This window comes from Falco punctatus (genome assembly GCF_963210335.1).
Source record: "Falco punctatus genome assembly, chromosome: 2".
NCBI classification, from domain to species: Eukaryota; Metazoa; Chordata; class Aves; order Falconiformes; family Falconidae; genus Falco; species Falco punctatus.
Window position 1 is genome coordinate 62946918 of NC_137581.1, and position 21604 is coordinate 62968521.

General features: G+C 42.2%; 1 protein-coding gene across 2 annotated transcripts in view; it reads right to left on the reverse strand.

The window, feature by feature from the left end:
• The window catches only part of IRS2 (insulin receptor substrate 2), an 84847-nt gene continuing 63243 nt past the window's right edge, over positions 1–21604 (reverse strand). For both annotated transcript variants that reach the window (XM_080377727.1, XM_080377726.1), the window contains exon 2: positions 1–21604. This exon is cut by the window's right edge. The gene's annotated coding sequence lies outside the window, so the exon portion shown is untranslated.

Consider the following 21604-nt stretch of genomic DNA (forward strand, 5'->3'; position numbering starts at 1 on the left):
AAAGGGGTTGATTTTTTTCCTATGGGTCTCTTACCTGCTTATTTTTAGGTTACAAAAAAAACCAACAGTAAAAAAACTTAAACTTTTTAAATAATATCAAGCTTTTAAAGTAATTTTTTTTTTTAATTACAATAGTACAGTATTTTTAATTACAGGATCACATACCACCTTCTGCAGAGCCCTTGTCTCAGTAAGGATGGACCTAGATGAACTGGGCTGTGTGGGGACTGAGTTATGGTGTGAGTTATAGTGTCATTAGTGTCTTGAATGTGGATTCAGGCCACCCTGATTTCAAAGCAAAGTACATGCATTTAAGACGTTTGCTCTGGGAGCTTAAAGATGCTCAGTGATAAAGGTTAAAGGGTGAGGATCAAGCCAGGAATGTACAGTAGATACCTTTACTTAACAGCAAATATTCTGATATTTGAATTAAATTAATGGTGTATGTTCCAGTTTTATCTACAGGCTGCCTTCCTAACCATCATTAAATGTCTTATTTCCAGAGTCATGCCAACAATTGTTCCTGTGGAGAACTTTTAAGAGGATACCCCATTATACACAATAGCAAATGTCCATTAAGTCACTAATTGAGAAGACCTCTGTCCAAATCGTTCAATTCTCTTGAATGAACTATCTTACCTAACAGATCCAGAAACCTTTACCCAAGACCTGCATGTATAAAATATATTTTCTTTTCATTTGAAACAGAATACTGAACTCCAGGAGCTGAGTTAAGCTTCCAGTTATGTTTAAAAAAACAAAAAATTACAAGAAATCACAAGTTACAAGAAGACTTAGAAAGAACACAGAAACTCATTTATATTTTCTGTCCCTTTCTATTCACCCAGCTGTATTCACAACCACAGCTGGTACAGAGCCCAAATAAAAGTTGCTGCAGAGAAATGTAGCCATTTTAGTGGAGTAGCTAGTGTGATTTCTCATAAATGCTTTACAATAATGACAGCCAAAGCTCGGAAGCTATCATGGTCTTTTTCCCTGGAGAGCAATATGTGAACCATACTTGGTGTTTAACCTTTTCTGAGAGGGCAAATGCAGCAGGAGTCAAGCATAATCAAGAACTTGGGGGGAGGGGAGCTATCTCATCAAACATGTTTTTCAAAAAAGCCATTCAAATAGTTCATTCTGCTTTGTTTCAGTGAGTCCTTTTCTTGGTTTTGGTGGTGGGCAGGGGGGCTGGAGAGACATATGCTAGCTGTAAAAACATTTCATGACATCAAAAAAAATAGCTTTCACACATTCATTTCCATATTGACCAGACAGTTACCTCACTTGACTGAATCAGGGACCTCCTTTTGGAAGGTCTTTTCTCCACATGCAGCAAAGTAAGAATACTGGATTTATACAAGCACATGCCCTCCACCTACATGTGTCCACAGTGATACGGCACGCTGGGGTTCTGCTCCTGCAGTTGGCCTTGCAGCAGTGAAATCTTCGGCAGCTCTCGCAACTGACTGCGGTGCATGTCAATGAAACCACTCGTAAGTATGCAAGATACCCATGAACACCTCTAAACTTGAAAGAAAGAGCTCAGCCCCTAAATAAGTGATCCTAGATTAATTTGTAGTATACTGCAGTATACTGTGTTAATGGGAGTCTGACTTTAATGCTAAAGAGCACATACAAGTTTCTAATCAGAATACAGATCCTTTATTAACTCACTGGTGAGCACGAGCCTTTGTGTCTGGAACAAAGTGCTGCTGCAGCATCCAGATACATATGAAAGACCTTTGTGCTGTAATGGCCACTGCTAGTGTGCTTTACCCTCTCAAAAATCAGAGCTATTGCTATATATTTAGCATGTTACAAATACATATCTCACATCTAATTTGACATTAAAATTGTTGTAGTCGTACTGAGGGTTTTGTTTTTTTTCTTTTTCCTTAAGTGCTAGGGAGGTAAATGAGTACATAATTACATTGTCAAAGTCAATAATAGCAAGCAGCCTCTGTCAGGTCTTGCTGTGCTCAGCACTGTTTCACAGGAACTGCTGGGGAGCTCTTCCGCCACCAATCCATTTGGCTCCATTTAAGAACTGAGTACAGGAAGGTAGTTATTGTACAAGATTAGTTTCCTGTATGCTGCAAACTGGCAGTAGCAGAAAAATACAGGATGGATTTATTAGCTTGCAAGGTCAGCTAATAAAAAGAAAACTATGTAGCTCGGACTGTTGTTTACTTTAAGTCAGATCGCTTATTAGACTTCAAGCAAAATTTAAACTAGCTAACTCCTGCATTTCCATGCCACAAAATCGTCATAGAAAAAAAGCAAAAAAAGATTTAATATAAAACCTAGTCTGGATGTTCATATTCAAGGAATTTAGCAGGGTTATAATACCTTGCTCTTTAAAAAAACCGCAAACTACTAAATACACAGACCTTAAAATACACAGGCAACCATACCGCTCATGTTTAGTCACTAGTGCAGAAAGAATATGACGATAAAGATGGTCCTGTAACGCTTCATTTATGCAATGAGTACTAGTATCAAGTTTCATAACTGGGAGTGATTGCTGTTGCTAATGAGATTGAGATTTTGGCCTAAAACCCATTTTTAATTGAAGTTTCAGACAAAAGATAGTATTTGAAGATGATAAGAGCATTGTGATGTTCCTGGGGAACAATATGTAATGTAAATTTAACTTATCAGTGCCCTTTCTTGCCATAGACTGTAAAGGGACTACGATAAAACTGTACCACTGCTTCAGAAAAAAGTAATTCTTTCCTTCAAACAGCAGATAATTGCAGTCAGTTCAGTTGAATTTTCTTCAGATTCTGAACACACATACACATTCACTCACCCAAGCAGAAAACTGGATAAAACCAGGGATTTTGTACCCTGTTGTAATACCTGTACAATAAACTTACTCCATATAAGCAGTAAGAAATTCCAAGTACTTAAATTGCTTTAACTTTTTTAAAGCTCCTAAATATGTTAGGTAGTCACAGCAGTTCAGTGCCCAACTTACTTTGAAGCACTTTGAAGTAAATGAGGCACCCATTCACATCATTCATTTCCTAGGGGAATGATTTAGACTGAAGCCTTCAGGTACATTAATACGTGCACTTTCCAGCAGCCCAGTGCACCCAACCTGCTCTCCCCACCAAGGCATCATTTCACCTGCTCTTTGGGCAGGACACCAGGACTTAAGCATTCCCTACAGCCAAGGAAGGATCAGCAAGTGCTTCTGTAGAGCACCAAAGGGAGATACAATCTGCCTATGTTAACCACTGACTTCTTGCTGCTGGTTATAAGGTAGAACAATGGGACAAGTTACCTGCCTCCCTTTGAGGCCTTTTCACCTTATCCAGGGATCAGCACTCAGATCTGTCCTTTCTAAATAAGCAGGTCAGTGTCTCTGCCTCCTCTACCTAGTACAGGCATATATCCCTCTGTGCGACACAGATGCATCCCTGGAAAGAGCAGTGGTTAGAGTTGTGACAGATAGCAAATTCTTTTTTTTCTTCTTTTTTTTTAATTAAGAATTTATATAATACAGGGCACATGTGCAGGAACTTAATACACAGTTTAAATATACATGTGGTGGACACGCAGGATCAGGATCATCCAGATCATCAATTGGCAACTCCACATCTGATAACAGCACAAGAGTTGTTAGAGATGTTGCTTTGTGGTGACTGGCTTTGTGGTGTCCAGAGGCACTGATTGCTTTTTAAATGAAAAGACAAGGAAGGACTGCTTGCGGGCCTAAAATGTTGACTCATACAAGTCTTAACAGCATGAGATCAAATTTTGCTATGCCCCGGTGATCTTGCATCAAATGGTTAGTTCTCCTGAGCCATCACACCTGTGACACCAAACACCCAAAGCCAGTCTTCAAGAGCAAGCATTTTCTCTGCCTCTTTCTAAACAGAACTCTCCAAACTGTTCTTTGTCTACCTCAGAAGCTCACTGCTCATCAGATTCAATCAAGTCAATGAAGGGTGAATGATGGACAAATAGGGTTGTGATGACAGTTAGCAGATCAGAGCACTGAACAAACGCAGTAGATGGTGTGGGTTACTGTACTTGGCATACTTTGAAGCACTGTAGGACACTGAGCTCTCCCCTTCTTGGGGTCCCACATCCCACCAGGGCGTTATAAGAAGACCCAAAGCACACTGAAACTTCCTTGGGAATGGAATTCTGGGCCATACAGTAGCCAAGAAAGTAAGACCCAAGGCATAGCAGTCAAAGGTGAGGCTGAATTTCAGTGGGAAAGGGTAAAACCAGGCTACTAGCCTCTGCTTTCTGGATGTTAACATCAAAATAATACAGAAAAATAAACCCAGACATTTTCTAGGGAGTAACAACCATCTCCCTTTCTGGCTGAGGAAAGCTGAGATTGCAGTTGCTTACGCTGCTGTCTGCTGTTCTGTTGGCTGCCTATCCTTAGGAGGAAAAAACAGTTTCGCTAAATGCAGGAGGATAACAGCACAAAATCCTCTGTCCTGTTTAAAAACACTCCTTCTAAGCTGACTTCCCACAGCTGATGAGGGCACATAGTCTTCCTCTAAGGTATATGTGCAGCTTCGATGCCCAGACAGCCTCATTCAGGTTTACTGTCCATCCACACGCAGGTGAGGCTCTGCGTGCCCAGGTGTAAGGGCACGCCTTGGCTATGCCCGCACCTCAGCTCTGAGTAATGCCCACCTCACAGTGACACCAGCCTGCACTCAGGTGAAGGAAACACAGGTTGGAGCCACATCATCAGGGAAACAGGACTTTGATGTATGTAAAGCCAAGCAAGTAAATCAAAACTCACTCTCAGGAATGCCACTAACCCTCCAGAGATGCTCCCTGCTTGCCACCACTGAGGTTCGGCGGTGAGGCCTCCTTGTCTCGCTTAGAGGGGCTCTGAGTCACCCTCCCCACCTAAGCCAGCTCCAGGGTAGGATCCAGACCTCTTAGACTGGGACTGGAATCAACTTCATCTTCTTTCCATCACTGCCCCATTCCCAACAGACTGCCCCCACCCCCATCTCCCAGAGAGGCAAGGCAAGAGTGCAGTTATTTTCCATTCATCCCATCTAAGCCTGGTACCCAGCAATGAGAGTGGCAGGGGCCAGTGAGAGAGTAAAGGAGGCACTGTTCCCAGCGCTGCTTATGCGTGTCTTAATTAAGTGTCATCAGATTAAGAGCAACAGGAGCAGGGGCAAGAACGCAGGCCCTCCCTTCTCCCAGAGGAGCACCTTCATGGCTACAGTCTCAGGTGCTTTCTTGTTTATTAGTCTCTCCCTTCTGCTCCTGCAGTCCCGAGCTGCCTCAGCCCTGAAGCCCCAGACATGCCTCATGCACTTTGTGTGCCCAGCCTGTATGATTTAGTCATGAAAGCTTGGCCAGGCAATTGCAGATTTTGCTGATCTCTTGTGGCAAATGAATCAGAGCTGGAGTGGAATGTGAATCAGTGGAAATAAGTCACCTAAAATGTAGTTTTCTGAAATGTCTCAAGCCACCTCTAAAAAAGGCAAGGAAGACAAATGCAAACTCTTTTGAGAGTCAGGAGTGTAATGTACAGCATCAGACAGGCGGACTAGAGCACTTTGCAGCATGTAAGACTTCAGTGCTGAGTCTCTATTATCTGCAGTCAGCAGAGGCAAATACTGTGCCCTTAGCACTATCATGCTGTGAAACTAAAGATTAAATGTAACAGTGTCAGAACCAAACACTGACCCAGGGTTTCAAACTGTTCAGTAGACCAAAAGTGCCAGTCACCCAGGGTTTCTCATGGGGAATCAGCAGCTACCCTAATTCAGGATCCAAACGTTACCATCTCCAGAAAAATGCAGCTTTTCCTTGTCCAAGTCATATCTAGGAAAGGAAAGAAAAAGAAAAAAAAAGAGGGAAATAGTGTTTGCTGGCACAGTTACCATAGATCAGTTGCAAATTCACTGACATAGTAAGATTATTTACCCATGCCAGTTCATACTACCCAATGATCTGGACTGGGTTCCTGGGGTGTCCAACGCCTTCTGGAAGGTCTTGAGTGAGTCACTAATGTGTCAGGAAGATATCATCAAAAGGGATTTTGGGGGTTACTTTTCAAATGTAAACTAAGCATATTTAGGGGCTTTGGTAAGTGAGGGCAGACAAGAAATCAGAGATAGCTTTCATTTCCATGTGGGTCACACTGGGAGGAATACTGAACAGTGTTTTGCAAGTGCCAGAAATCTTTTACTTACATACACAGCCCTGCTCCCTGAGGTTCCCCACCAAAACAAATGAAAACACTCATTTGAGATTTACCTCTCAGAACGAGAGGTGCCCTCAGCCTGCTGCCTGCAAGGGTGGCATGGAAGGCAGGATCCCCTGGAGGGCAGGAGGGCAGGTGCCTCTGCCTGCTTCTCCCCATCCCACAGAGCGGAATGGGAGCCTCGGAGCAGGACTGGGGTGAGCAGCCGTGCCCTTCCCCTGTTCTCTCCCAGAGGGAAGTGAGGTTGCATCTTGAAATCCTGCATTATTGGCCCACTAAGGCATACAGGATTTTAACCTGTAATTTAACCTGGGTAAGCCTTAGCAATGCAGCCGGGCTGGTCTATGTCAAGAAGTAAGGTAGGTCTGCCCTGAGTCACGGTGTGCAACAGAGCAATTCCCTGTCCGGGTGAAGAGGATTGCTCTAAGTCTGCCTCCGTCAGAGAGGAGAGTCACAAAAGGAGTGATCTTGCCTGGTCTCTAGGATGGTCAAGTAATTGTGAGCAAGCTGTGACATGTTGCTGAGCAAGTAAGATAAGCAGGAAGGTGTTTGTGTTTGCCCAAACAAGGACGGCGGAAAGCTTCCCTTCTGCTGTCCAGTTATCTTGGTCCTTACAACTAAAGCAAGTAAAAACGCAGGCTCTGAGGGAATAAGAATTTGATTCCGTTTTTAATCCTAACACAACCCGCCTTTTAAATTACAAACCAAATCCAAGTTTTATCAATCTCTGCCTCACAGACTTGCTGAGATTTTTCACATTCCTTTGCCAGCCAGTTTAATTAGAATTTTAAGGCTTTCATGTTCAAAGCGTCCACTTTGAACTGATGGGGTTAGCAGAGTTCAAAGGAAAGGATGAAAAACCTCTAAAGTCTGAAACAGAAACAAGGCCCAAGCCTTATCCCAGCTTCACAAATGCTGAGAAAGTTTGGATCTGGAGGCAGAGATTGCAGTCTGAGTTTGTGGGCAGAAGGAAAGGTTATGTTTTTCACACCATGGGGCATCTCCACACGTAAAGCTGATAACCCTTTCCACAAACACTGAGCCAACAGGGCTGCTCCAGAGATACTTAGTCTGGGAAAGACAACATAGCCACTTCTCTTGCTTGCTTAGTCCACCACTAGGCTGAAGATTTACACCTTTTGTTAGTCCTACTGAGGTACATAAATTTATGAGGGGGTGCTTGAATATAAAGGGTTATGCCAGGCATCATATGTGAGAAATATTAGTGCTAGTGTAGTTATGACTTGCCACATTTCCCACAAAAAATGAAAGATAACATTAAAAAGTCTAAGAAATCATTGACAAACAGAATATAAATTAAAAACTTAAGTTCTGCAGTGCAGTGTATTCAGTGACCTATTTGCACATATACACCCAAATTATTACAAGTTGTATGTTTGGGTTTGAAATTTCTTATGTTTATTGAGTTACAAGGGACATGATAGACTCGGGTGACAGCATTTGTAGTATTATTCAAAGAATACAATATAAAGATTTATTCCTACCCACTAGTGCAGAAACACAGAGCTAAATGAATACTCACACTGTAAAAAACACTCTTCCCTCCAGGCAAGATTAGATGTCTGGTTAAACTGTTCTGCATGAGGTCCCTCATGCATAGCCAAGCACTCTCTGCACACAAAGAAAACAGTTTCCCTGTCCCAGCAAAGCGGGGCCTGAACCCTACAAACAGGGTCCGGGTCACCACCAAGGCAGTCAGGTTTGGGAGGTTTTTACCCATTCCCAATTTCCTGCCATCTAGAAGTGGATATACCTCACATTTACCCTGAGACAAAGTGCATGAAGCAAAGTACAAAGTGCCATTGGTACATAAAAACCAATACGTTGCATCAATATCCACTTGCTGTAACACTGATGTAGTAGCAAATGTAACTGGGGGAGTGCTACTGGAAGAGTAGACCTACACCCTGAAGCTGGGGTAGAGACAGTTTAGCTAGGATCATTATGCATACACTGAGGCTTTGGGCTTTTCCTGGCAGAGCTGTATCCATCAGGTATAATAACGCTTGTTGCTGCTACAGTTATCTGGCTGGAGTCCATTGTGTTACCTGGCTTAAGAATAGGAGAACAGCCATACTAATGCCTTCTATCTGAAGATGGAGAACACCCAGAAAGCTGCAATACAACTACTGTCATCCCCGTTTTCCTCATCAAAGGGTGTATAAACTCCCCCAGCTTGTGAGAAGGAGAACACTCAAAGGAATGCATCTTTTGGCCCTGAAAGCACACACAGCAGCCAAAGCTCAGGGAAAGGAATCAAAAGGCTAAGGAAATATGTTGATTGAAAGAGATATTGAGGAATATTTGGAACACAGAAAGACTGGCAGAAGGAAAAGTAGAAAACCTCTTGTCACAGTCCAGACTATAGAATCATAGAATCGGTTAGGTTGGAAAAGACATTTAAGATCATCAAGCCCAACTGTTAACCTAACATTGCCAAGTCCACTACCAAACCATGTCGCTAAGTACCACATTTACATGTCTTTTAAACATTTCCAGGGGTGGTGACTCCACCACTTCCTGGGCAGCCTGTTCCAGTGCTTGACCATCCTTTCAGTGAAGAAATTTTTCATAATATGCAATCTAAACCTCCCACAGCACAACTTGAGGCTGTTTCTTCTTGTCCTGTCACTAGTTATCTGACAGAAGACTGACCCCCACCTTGCTACACCCTCCTTTCAGGTAGTTGCAGAGAGCAATAAGGTCTCCCCTGAGCCTCCTTTTCTCCAGGCTAAAGAACCCCAGTTCCCTCAGCCACTCCTCACAGGACTTGTGCCCCAGACCCTTCACCAGCTCCGTTGCCCTTCTCTGGACACGCTCCAGCACCTCAGTGTCCCCCTTGCAGTGAGGGGCCCAAACCTGAACACAGCATTCGAGGTGCGACCTCACCAGTCACCTACTGTCTTCTCATTCTCAGTGCTTGCTTACATGATATAGCTTGCTTCTTGGTGGACCAGGGGTGTCAGAGCTTATCTTGGAGCTGCATACACACCGGTTGGCTGCTCTGAGCCAATGATGTAACTGGTATAAATATATACCAAATATATGTGATATATATACAGATGTTTCTCAGTACTAGACATTTCTGGTGCTATGGGAGCCAACAACTGGCTTTGTAGATGTAGCTGTGCCTCTCGGTCATTTACTGTGCAAAGCAACAACTGGTTTTTACTGATACAGGTTCTTGCTGGATCTGAGTTCATGCATTCTAAATATAGCGTGTGTAAGGATATAAGGAACAAGCTGTACTGAGACAGACCATAAAGGTCTGATAGGCTCCCTATCCTATCTCTGACACAGTTCAGTAACTAATGATGAGGGAAGGGTGTAAGAACAAGCAGAGTATAATGAATGCTCCTTAGCTTTGCCTTTCAACAGCAGTGGGCTAGGGTCCACCTGGCACAAAGGTGATATCTTGCCTCTTAGTAGCTCACAATAGATTTTCCTTCTGCAAGTCTGCAAATTAGCTTTAAATCTATGTACATTTTTGGCTTTCTACCATCCTGCAGCAGCCAAAAGTTCCATAGTTTAATTGTGAGCCACATGAAGGGGGACAAAAAAAAGAAACCCACTTGCTTTGAAGAAACAGTAGCTTTTGTACTTTTGTGCTATGACATTCCCTCTTCAATCCTTTATGTCACTTTTGTCTCCTAAGGCTCCTGTCATGTTCTTCTGCCTCCTTCCCAGGCTGAGAGGTCACAGGCAACTTAATTCCCTCTTGCAGAGCAGCCCTTCCACGCCCTGGCCAGACCCTGTCACCCTTCTGCCAGCCTTTCCTGAGCCACCTCATTGTTTCCCAGGGGGATGACCTGGAACTGCATGGAGCTTCCAAAATACAGTGGTGTCATGAATTCATGCTGTTGAGCAGGGAGGCCATATGGGTTTTTATAGGTGGAGATCAATCATCAGGTGCAGATTTACCTGAGGGCATGTCTGCAACCCCTTTCATTTTGCTTATTACCCATCCCTCTGCTGTAGCACTTCCTGATGTGGCATTTGCTTTCTTGTGCCAGATAATATGGGCAGTGAATCAAAGCCACAACTGTATGAATCTGGCCCCAGTAGGGTTCCTTTGGTAGTTTATGTAGGCATTTACTAAAAGAGGGCAAATTGCTTCTGCTGCTGACCCTGGTCAAAGAAGATTTCTGGTGAAATAGCATAACCTCAGCAGAGATAGCAATTCACCCCGGTTTTTTTGCCTTTCAGCAGGGTGGATCCACCAACCCTGCTCCCCTCCTCCATGCCCTCAAAACTGAAGCCAAACCAGGAACTGTAGGACAGCTATGGGAGCAGAGACTGAACGCTACTGGAGAACTGTTTTCCTGATCTAACAAAGTCTATTCTGCACTGAGAAGTAATCCATGCAAGGAAGCTGCATGTGAGGTTGTTTTGTTCACTGCAGTCACAGGTATTGCTGTTGTACAGCAGTCATACACCTCCCAGTTTTTTGGAAAACCTGGGAGAATTGTGATCATTAACTATTTTTTTCCATATCACATTGGGTGACATTATTAGCCTGTACTGTGTTTCTAAACACGTCTGTGAAATCTCTCAGATTCCACATTAACATTACCCATAACATAATAGGTTATAATGCCTCACAAATTCATCACTTTTGAAGAAGCTTTTTATTTTTTGTTTTTCCTTCTGGGGACGATTTTTGCAGTGCATCAAGAAGCATGAAATGCTAAAAAGAAAAGGCAGAAATAAATATGCCTTTGCAGATCACATTATTTCATTAATTCTCTGAGAAAGTGCTCTAATGCAACTGTGTAGTCTTTAATTGATTTATTGATATTTCCTGAAACATGTTTCATTATTCTAAAGGCTTCAATAATGTAAATAGAGAATTCTGTGACTGAGGAATCAGGAGGTGACATATATGAGAGGAAATGCAAAAGCTGCCAAAAGTACTGTTGAAAATCACTTTTTTCTTTATTGTGATTTACAAAGCACGCATATAAGTTGCTTTACTACAGAAGTTGAGCAGTTTCTTTCAGCACTTTGATGTGTCCAGGCTAATATGCTATTCTGCTCTACTAATTTGATGTTATTTTAGAAGCAGATTTTACTCGGTTAATTAATGTAAGTGAATATGAATGGCATTTTTTTCCTGCACTGGGAGATGTTACTGAAAATAGGTGTCTCTGCACATTGAGGGAAAATAGTAAGCGCCTGAAAAAACAGTCTAAAGCTAAAAATGCAGCCAGGAGTTAAATCTCTCTGGAGAGTGTTTCTGGGGCACCTACCATTCTTACTTCCTCCCTGACAGAGCTTTGAAATTCTTAGCAATTTCCAGTTCTCAATGTAAGTAGCATAAAGCTATTAACATATGCTCTGATAAGAGGACCAAAACAATTGTACCAGAGGAATAACACAGCATGCCTTCTGGAGTGCAGAATAAGTGCTACCTTCACCTATCACATTCATCAGGACACAGTGAGGTATCTAATAGCAACACATTCCTGCTCTTTGTCTCTCTTATGTGCATGTTCACAGACACAAATACCTACAAAAGACTCCTCAAAGTTTCCATTGGTCAACCAATGCTTGTGAGCATGAGTCACAGCTTTCAGTAGTATTTTTAGGGGCCAGCTTGCTGCAGGTTCTCCACAGAGCAGGATAGATCAGCTTTTTATTTAAATGTGTATCTGTCACATTACATCCATAGAAAAATCTATTGAAAAAAAAAAAAAAAAGGTAAAAAAAAAAGAGATACAGGTTGGAAGAGAAGAATAATAGACATGAAGGGAGAGAACAATAGTCCTTTCCTCCATACCATTTAAACCTTTTCCTTATCCTTTTTACTGGTCTTATGCGACTAAATGCTGTGTCCTGCACTTGGGTGACAACAACTCCTTCCAACACTACAGGCTTGGGGCAGAGCGGCTGGAAAGCTGCCTGGTGGGAAAGGGCCTGGGGGTCCTGGTCAACAGCCAGCTGAAGATGAGCCAGCAGTGTGCCCAGGTGGCCAAGGCAGCCAACAGCATCCTGGCTTGTATCAGAAACAGTGTGGCCAGCAGGGCCAGGGCAGTGACTGTCCCCCTGCACTCAGCACTGCTGAGGCCGCACCTCGAATGCTGTGTTCAGGTTTGGGCCCCTCACTGCAAGGGGGACACTGAGGTGCTGGAGCGTGTCCAGAGAAGGGCAACGGAGCTGGTGAAGGGTCTGGAGCACAAGTCTTACGAGAAGTGGCTGAGGGAATTGGGGTGGTTTAGCTTGGAGGAGACGCGGGGGTGTGGGGGGGTGTGGGGGGGGGTGTGTTGGATATCTCACTGCAAGGTGGAGGTTGGTCTCTTCTCCCAGATAACAAGTGATAGGACAAGAGGAAACACATCACATTGTGCCGTGGGAGGCTTAGATTGCATATTGTGAACAATTTCTTCACTGAAAGGGTGATTGAGCATTGGAACAGGCTGCCCAGGAGGTAGTGGACGAGGTAGTGGACTCACCATCCCTAGAAGTATCTAAAAACATATAGACACAGTGCTTAGGGACATGGTTTAGTGGTGGAGTTGGCAGTCCTGGGTTAATGGTTGGATTTCATGATCTCAAAGGTCTTTTCCAGCATAAATGATTCTATGATTCTGTGGTATAGTCACAGAAAAGCAAGGGGAAGGATTTGTGTAGGAGCTATGGAACTACATTTCAAGGAAGGCAGATATTTGATGAGAGTTTGAGGTTTTGCAGCAAGAGAGGGAGCTACAGCTTGGAGATTGTAAATAATGTCATTAACTAATCCCTTTATATGAGTTAAGGAGTTCAGTTTGGTGAATTACTACCTTTTCAGTCAGTATTGATAGTACTATCACTAACAAAACAGGACCAAATCCTAAGAACATGGAATTTATCACCAAAACATTGACGAATGTAAGTTCTGTTAACATCTGTCTTCATCAATTACCCCATCTGCAAAAATGAAAGAATTATACCTCACTGTGACATCATCCTGCTCAGCTCCTATCTGTTCCAAATAATTTTGAGATTTATTGTGTTTATCAGCATTGAAAGAAGCTCCATGCAAGTGTAAAATAATTAAGAAAGAAGAATATTCAGATCTTTAGAAAAGAGTATGTGCTTTATTTTGTCCAAATAAATACTTTCATAGACTTAACATAAAAAATAGCTTAGTAATTTCCCTGTTCAGCTCAATTTTCTCTGAAATTAAGAAGCACCAGAATACAGCTGAGAAAACAAGCTCTGGCTAGTTGTACTTTGTTTACATTTTATTTATGTGGATCACCTACAAAACAGAGTGTTAATGCTATCCATCTTTAATGAACCTTTGTACTAAGGACAGGGAGTTTATGAGGACTAAACCCTGTGAATAATATTGGACTTCATAACTAAGTCAGCACAGTAGGACTAAAATGCTTTATTGGATCTTATTCACAAGAGGTTTATACTACACCGCTGATATCTTCCATTCCACTTAATCACTTTTATGAACACGAGCCGAGTGCCTACTGCAAATTGCCACCAGAGAGCTTAGAAGTCTAAGTGATACTTCACTGAAGCTTCAGAAAGTCTCTTTGTTCTGCAGAAAACATACTAAATCACAGCAGCCTAACTCTCTTGGTTTCTTATGCACTTTAGAAAGGATTCATCTCTGCTCTTCCTTGGTGGGATCAGATGCATGAACAGAGACATTACTGAAATGTATCTGTCATTCATCTGCCTTGCCACAGCCCGCATTGTCTTTAGGTAACTCAGTAAGCGCAAGGACATTTGTTTGCGTTTCCTCAGGGCAAGAAGTTTAGTAACCTAGATGACTTTACATTAGTAATATTATTACATTACTTTCCTATTCTGTAGACACCATTATGGCACTTGTCATTGTTAGACATGTCAATAGTTACCTCCTAATTTATGACAGTATTTCGACCTTTAAAGTAGTTTTTATTTACTTTCCTTACAAAGTAAGGAAACAAGCATTCCTTTACACCAGTAGTGACATAAATCGTTGTGTGAGCAGGGTTCTGAGAGGTTCGACAGGGCACCGCATCCATACTAGGGAATTAAGCATGCCATGAGCTGTACCCTGGCATCGAGACCAACTAACCTACAACAAATTGTGTTCATATACCTGAACACTCTTGGCCTCCAGAAGAGCTTGCTCACACCCAGACTGCCTATGGGAAATCATCCCAGCCCCACAAAGCTCCCAAGCCATTCCCAGACACGGGGAGCCTGCCAGCTGGTTTGAGCCAGAACCAGGGCAGGAAGCACCCTCGCAACTCACCAGGACAAGCAGGCTCCACACTGCTAATAAAGACATGAACCTCTGTTGCTTCTGAGTTTGCGCCTCGGCTCTCTGTCAGGCAGGGATTGTGCTACTTCAGTGGAACATTTTGAACCTCCAGATAATGAAGATCGTAAGGTACTCAAATGCAATAGTAATGGGAAGAGACAGCAAGGGCAAATAAGTACCAAAAAAATAAGACGCTTTTCCACACTGACAATAGACACACTATGCTTTGTAAGAGTAATTGAGAAGAGCAATACTGTCAGCTTATAGCTTCTTGGTAGTTTAGTGAAAAGCATCAGCATGCTTTAACTTGCATGAGGATGCAGGAATGCATCTCTAAGGAGCCACAGTGCATTCAGATCACAAAGGGAATACCCCATGCAGTGCACCACTGAAGAGATTTCATTCCCTGGTGAAGGACAAGGAAGAAAAGATGTGTACACTATTGTGAAGAGAACCTTCATGACAGAAGTATTCATTTTAATTGGCTTTTTGTAGTCATCCTCTTCAAACAACATTGAAAGTGTTTTCTGACAGTAGCAAAACTGCTCCTCCATTTATTAATTGATGGCAGTGTAAAAGAAAGTAATTAAAAATTCCATGAAGCCATTCATTCTGACTGTCCCACATGTAGCAAGACATTCTTTCCCACTGTGATAAAATTAACTGTTTCAGAGAAATGTATAAACAACATGACCTATGATCAATAACATCCTCATCTGCCAGCAACATTGCCAAGTGACAGCCAATCTAGCCAGCGCTGGCACTGACCGCTCAGATTACTTTTAGCAGATTGAGTCCTGGTAATCAATACCAAATATTTAACACTCATACCTCCTGTTTTGCTCAAGCACTAAGAGGAAAGACAGAAACCAGTTTGCTGTACTCCGTCCTTACTGGATTTATTTAGTCACGAGCACACATTATTGGTTCCCAAGAACTTCCCAAGTTTGATCCCCACATTCCACAGATTTTACAGGGAAACAGCTGGTGAAATTTCTAAAAAACAATCTGTGTGAGAAATGTTATCATACATTCCCAAAGCCTGATGTCTGCTTTTGCAGGCCCTGTGAGTAGCCTGCTCTTTTTATTTATTTATTTATTTTTCTGATAGTAATCCCATTACCTTTTCTACTGATCAGGGCAGTCTGAGTCTGCCCAGCTGATTAGCTATTATTATGTCAAAATACTTTGTAATCCTCTCTGATCTCTTCTTAGCAGCATTGCCAGGGCAGCGATACTCTCACTTGAATATTTTCAAACATGCAATCATAGGAACGACGCAGCTTGCTTACCCATTTTTTATTTTGATTTCTTTATGTCTAGCATCACAGGCCAGCCTAGTATTTGCTGCTTCTGACTTTCCACAGGGGCAAGACAGACTGTGAGGCTGCTCCAGAGCTACCTGGGGCAGGGAGAAAGGGGACTCGGAGCTCCCTGAGTCTCTGGTCCTCAGCTGCCCACCTTGTTTCCCTTCCTCGGCTAACAATGTGTGGGAGATGCTACTCATTCATGTCTTCCCTTGGTGCGAAGCTGGGACATTGCTCTTGGATTTGAGATGTGGGAAGGAAACTCTGAATGTCCAATCCTCAGTATTTATATTTTTTGTGTTTCTGTGCCTCAGAATAAGTAAATCAACAGCTCTCCTGCCTCGGAGTTACTGCTGAGTAGCTGCATCCTGGCTCTTATCTTAGCGACAACAGACAAAAGACGTAACACAAGGGGAAGAAAACAAACAAAAATTAATATTAAATCCAGGAAGACAAAAACACTGCAGTGCCAAATTCTGCTTTGGTAAATCAGCACAGATTCACTGTTGTTTACATCAGCTAAGCAGAAGAATGGAAACTGCTGACAGAATGGGAGCTCAGAGGCACATGAATCACCACTCATGAATTTCCATACTCTCGTGACCTAGTAATGTTGTTGGGGCAGTCAGCAGAAGATGCTGCTTAAGATGTTTTCTCTTCCCAATAAATGAATTTTTGCATTCAGGGTGTGTACAGGAGGTTTCCAGAAAGCTTTCTAATAGTGAAGAAACAAATCAGACTATCAGCTTGAAATCAGTCGATGTGTGTCTCAGGCAAAAACTACTTGCCAGGGAGATCTACTAAGGTAAAACAGTCTCCTAAGGGAAGCAGTGGAAATTTCATATCTTGACACATCACAAGCTACCCCGGCTAAAGCACTAGCACATGCATAAGAAGAAACAATCTTGCTTTTCGCAGGGAGATAAGTTCAAACACTGAGCTGCTGAGATACTTTGGAGACAAGTGTGATGTGAGGTCTAAAATAAACAGAGCACTTCATTGCACTATCGGTAATGAACTGTAGAGAGCTATCCTGGTTGTTGTACTCTGCCAATAGGGCTTTATCCTGTAAAATACTGAACGCTGTAAATTCCTGTTAGAAAGAACATACAGTATTTTCTAGGGGAAAAGAAGAAATATGCCTGCAATATCCAGTCAACCAAAAATAATTACTTAAGAAATCACACTTCTGAAAAATAACTAAAGAGCAAACACATGAGTTGAAAATCCACCACCAAAACAGTGTGTTATTTTAAAAGATACTCTTGTCTTTAGCGTACATTTCAGTTGCCTTCAGATATACAGTTCAATTACCCTGAGTTTCAGCATGTTATTTCAAGTAGGATTTATGGTCAGTATGAATACATTTCAATACCTCACTTTAACTGATTCATAAAAATTCTTTCAATGTGCAAATAGTTTGCTCTACTTTGGGCTCAGCGTTCACCATTTGTAGTAGATCTGACTCTAAGTATCTCAAAAAAAAATTCTTCTGCTTGCTGCAAAAATTGGAAGAAACATTCTAGTGGTTTAAAATAAATGTTAATAAAATTTTAAGGTAGAATATTGGACTGGCTCCTGAAGCACTTACACAGTTTGCAGAATATCTCAATATAAAACATTTAGCCTAAAATCCAGAAATCCATACCAAGTCTTCTATTATCTTCTAATCCTTCAGTAATGCTTATGTTGATTGAAAAGCGTTTCAAGGAACATGGGCAAGACAGAATAACACAACTTTTGCTGTAATTAAATGTGAAATCAGGAACTTAAGAGTTAATAATACACACAGGAGAGAAATCCTTTTCCATTTGTTATGCTTTGTCATTTTTTTCTTTAGATAAGAGCAACCTTTCTAACAAATAATCTATCAGCCACTCTTTACTTATAGACCTTGGCACATACAAAACATATAGTTCCAACTTAAAGTTATAACAACTTTGAGCATTTTATGATATAAATAAAAGTAGCAGTTACACTTCTATTTTGCATCATTCATAAAGAACAGAGAACCTGGCAATTCTCTGCTAAGGAACAAAAGACTGAAATGAAAAATATTTCTGAGATCCTTTCAGCTGCAGCATATATGGGTACAAGCCTTAACATTTCTATGCAGTCATGACAGCAAGTTGAAATAGCCCTTGAAATCTTTCAGCCTTGCTAAAATTGGCAAGTTCCCACCTTCCCTGGCCCAGACCATAGTTCCCAGCCTTGCACTAAGGCTCATAATTCCCCTGGTCTTGTCTGCACAACTGTTTCTGTGAAGACCCTGTACTGCATCAGTAGCATAAGGGCAAGAGCTATCAGCAACAGTCATGTATTTCCATGGCTTGAGGCATCCATTGCCACAGGAAAAAGAAAAAAAAAAAAAAAAAAAGGAAAAAAATACTTCAAGTAAGTCTTTACTTCTATTTTTTTAGTTGAAAGAATACTAATATTGTGTTTGCAGTACATAAAGCCTCGTCCCAAAAAAGATGTATCATTCTAGTTATGCATGAAGCTAGGAAGATGGTGCTGCTTATTTCCCATCACAATCAAGTGATCTATTGGCATGACAGTGGACAAAAATATTTTTGTTGTCTTTGCAGAAAAAAAAAAAAGTTATTTACTGTATTCTCACATTTCTTACTACAAATTTTTCTTAACCTTTCTTTTGGAGTCACATTAGACTTATTTTAATCATCTCCTCCATTTGTATGCAGGCCTCCATCTGACAGTCTGCTGTAACCAACAGAGACACTTCTGTATATATTGTGATACATCTTATGGTAATCACTGCTATCTGATCCATGCAAAATCATTTCTCTGCTTCTTCCATAAAGTGGCAGCTTCTGCCTTTTAGTGGGTGTACCCTGGCTTCTCATCAGAATGCGGCCACTGAGACAGTGGTCAGTCCGTCTACAAGAGACTGTAAGAAGTCAGCCAACTGAAAATCCAGAAGTTGTGCCTCAGCCCAGTCTCAGTTGCTTGTCACTTCTATCTGTTTTGCGTTGCCCAGTATCTGTTCATCCCAGACACTACATACACAGCAAGCAGTGAGTATTGTTCCCATACAGCAAGTTATTAGCCTGTGTTAGACATATGGAAAGTGGCAATCTCCACGTACAAGAAGAAGTGGAGCATAGAGGGGAATCTAGTTACAGTTCTCCTGGGCAATACATTTCTAGTTTAGCTTTTGGTGTTTTGGCAATGACTTGATAATTTTTGTATAAAGTCTGCAAAGAAATGTAATCATTTTGGGATTTAAAGGAGTTATATAAAATGTAAACTGCTCTTGGCTGTTATCAAGTACCTTGATGCAAGCTATAATGTGGCTTTGATAAATGAAATGGCACTTAGCAAAGGCAGCTTAGATCACATCACTCAAATGTTGCTCTGACTGAGCAGGTGCTCCTGGTACCTCCCTGGCTTACTCCCCGTTCCCCACCTCACTCTAGCCAGATCCTTCAGCCTTTGAGCAGCATGTCAGCATGGAAACAGGGAGACTGAGCACATTTTTTTTTCACAATGAATATTTTACCCCTGTCTTCTGTCACCCTCCCCATGTCATTGTCTGGAGATGCAGGGGAGCCCGTTTCTCTCTCCAGCTGCACCCGGAGCTCCAGACCCAGCAAGGAGCTGCAGTTCTGCTCCAGCCGTGAGGTATTGAGCCAGGTCAAGATTTCCAGAGAGCTCCAGTAAAGATCCTTTCTTAAAACATCCTGGCTCTGACAGAGCTGTCTGGACACCACATGTCAAAACCCTACCTTGCTTCACAACTGACGCTCAGCTACCTGGCTGTGTCAACCATTTGCTCTTTATATAGCTATGAACAATTTTTTTTCAGAAGTTTCCTTGCTTGCATGAAATTTCTTGTATGGATTACCAAGCAGAACTGTGAAGCAATATTGTGTTTTAAGCAGCAATCTGAAACATGAAGCCAAATCCATGATTATTTTTTTCAAAGCATTGAATTCAGTGTAATCTTCAGACAACACAAAAAGAAGAACCTTATTTCTTCTCAGCTTGGTAGTTACTTTTTGTTAAAGGATGTCTCCAGGCTGAATTTTGCACTTAGAGCAACATTTAATCAACGCTTGTGTTGCCCTGTGAATGTCCAATCGTTTGGCTGAGTAATCCAATCTTCTCTTTCCCTGTGCAACACCAAAATGAGGGACATATTTTAAAACGGTGGAAGGCTAGTCCCCTGAAGGGCCTGGTTCAGGAGAGGAGGCCAGTTTCTTATTATACAAGACTGGAAGCCACCCTTGAGCAACTCAGCTGGATCTCTGGTGGGCACCCCACCTGAAAAAGACACAACGTCCTCCATACCATAAGCAAAACAGCTACCGCCTCTACAGGCTCTGTTCCTGGGCAGCCTGCAAACCTCTGCTGGTGGTCGGGAAGAGAGTTAGTGGGAGAGACCTCTTACCCTGCCTTCTCATTCTTGTCTTGAAGATGCTAGCATCTACTGCAGCAAAAGACCCTGTCATGGCTTCCACTTTGCACAGAGGCACACAAGGCAATCTGCTGCCTTCTCCTGTCTTCCCTGTACATGGTGGTATCCCCACTGACCCAGACTAACCGTCCTACTTCTGTGGCCCTGGCCCAGTCACACAGCCATGTGGTCCTTCTCCTTACCTGTCTCTGCAAACAGGACACTGCCCCACAGAATGACCGTGAGGCTCATTTAATGTCTGCAAATAGTTTTGACTTCACAAGGAGCAAAGTATAGTTTAAGCCTAACAACGTGTCTACACAAAGCTCTAACGCTGCATATTGTTTTATTTAGATTTTCTATTTAAATGTGTTTATTTAAAGTGTTTATGTGTTTATTTAAAGTGTTCGTGGAGCTTACAATTAAACATTTCAGTTTTGTCTGCCTCTGGAATATCTTTCACTCAGCTGGTAACTCAGACATACACTATAAAATCTTCTGAAAAAGTGGCAGACTCCCCGATGCATACCTATGTACAGGTGCATAGAATCACCGAATGGCACACACAGGAAGGGATTTCTGCAGATCATCCAGTCCAAACCCCTGAGTTTTGGACATCTCCAAGGAAGATTTTCCAGTCATCAGGAGCCTCCCCCAACTGCCACGATCTCTCAAAGATGACAGACAATGACACCAAACATCTCCATGAGCACCCTTGGGTGCTTCCCATCTGGTCCCATGGACTTGTGTATGTCCAATTGGCTTAAAGGCTCCCTGTCTATATCCTCCTTTGTGTTTCACTCCCGCAGACTCTACAGAGAAAGGAGACAAGCGTTTCTTCACTATTCCTTCTAATGTAAAATCGGGAGGACAGAGCTGTGAATGGGTTCAAAAAAGCAATTAAACGAAGTCATGGAATAAAAACCCATCGGGACTGTTCCATGCTGAGACACTGACACCACCACCTGATACAGACAGTCCTTATTCCAAGGATTGCCAGACAGTCAGATGCCAAACGAGGAAACCTCACAATATGGTAACCACATTGCTTTGCTTTTCCTTGTGCATCTGTGCCCGGTCACCATTCTTGTTGGCCTACACTGAAGAATAATAGATCTGAAAGACTTCCACACCACCAGGCAAGATCCTGGAATAAAAGGCTTTTGCGCCAGCCCAGTAAATTCTTACCCAGTACGTCTAATGCTTTTTCTCTGCACCTTAAAGCATAAGTCTTAAAGCTTCCACTTTTGGTGAAAGTCACTCCAGTGACACAGGCCTAGACGTGAATGCCTGGTCAAGTGAGCAAGGCAGTTAAGAAAAGCTTTTACTGCTGTAGCTGTTTACCAACACAAGCTACACACTTGCAGAAAACTTTTAACAGTTTTAAACAGCCTATG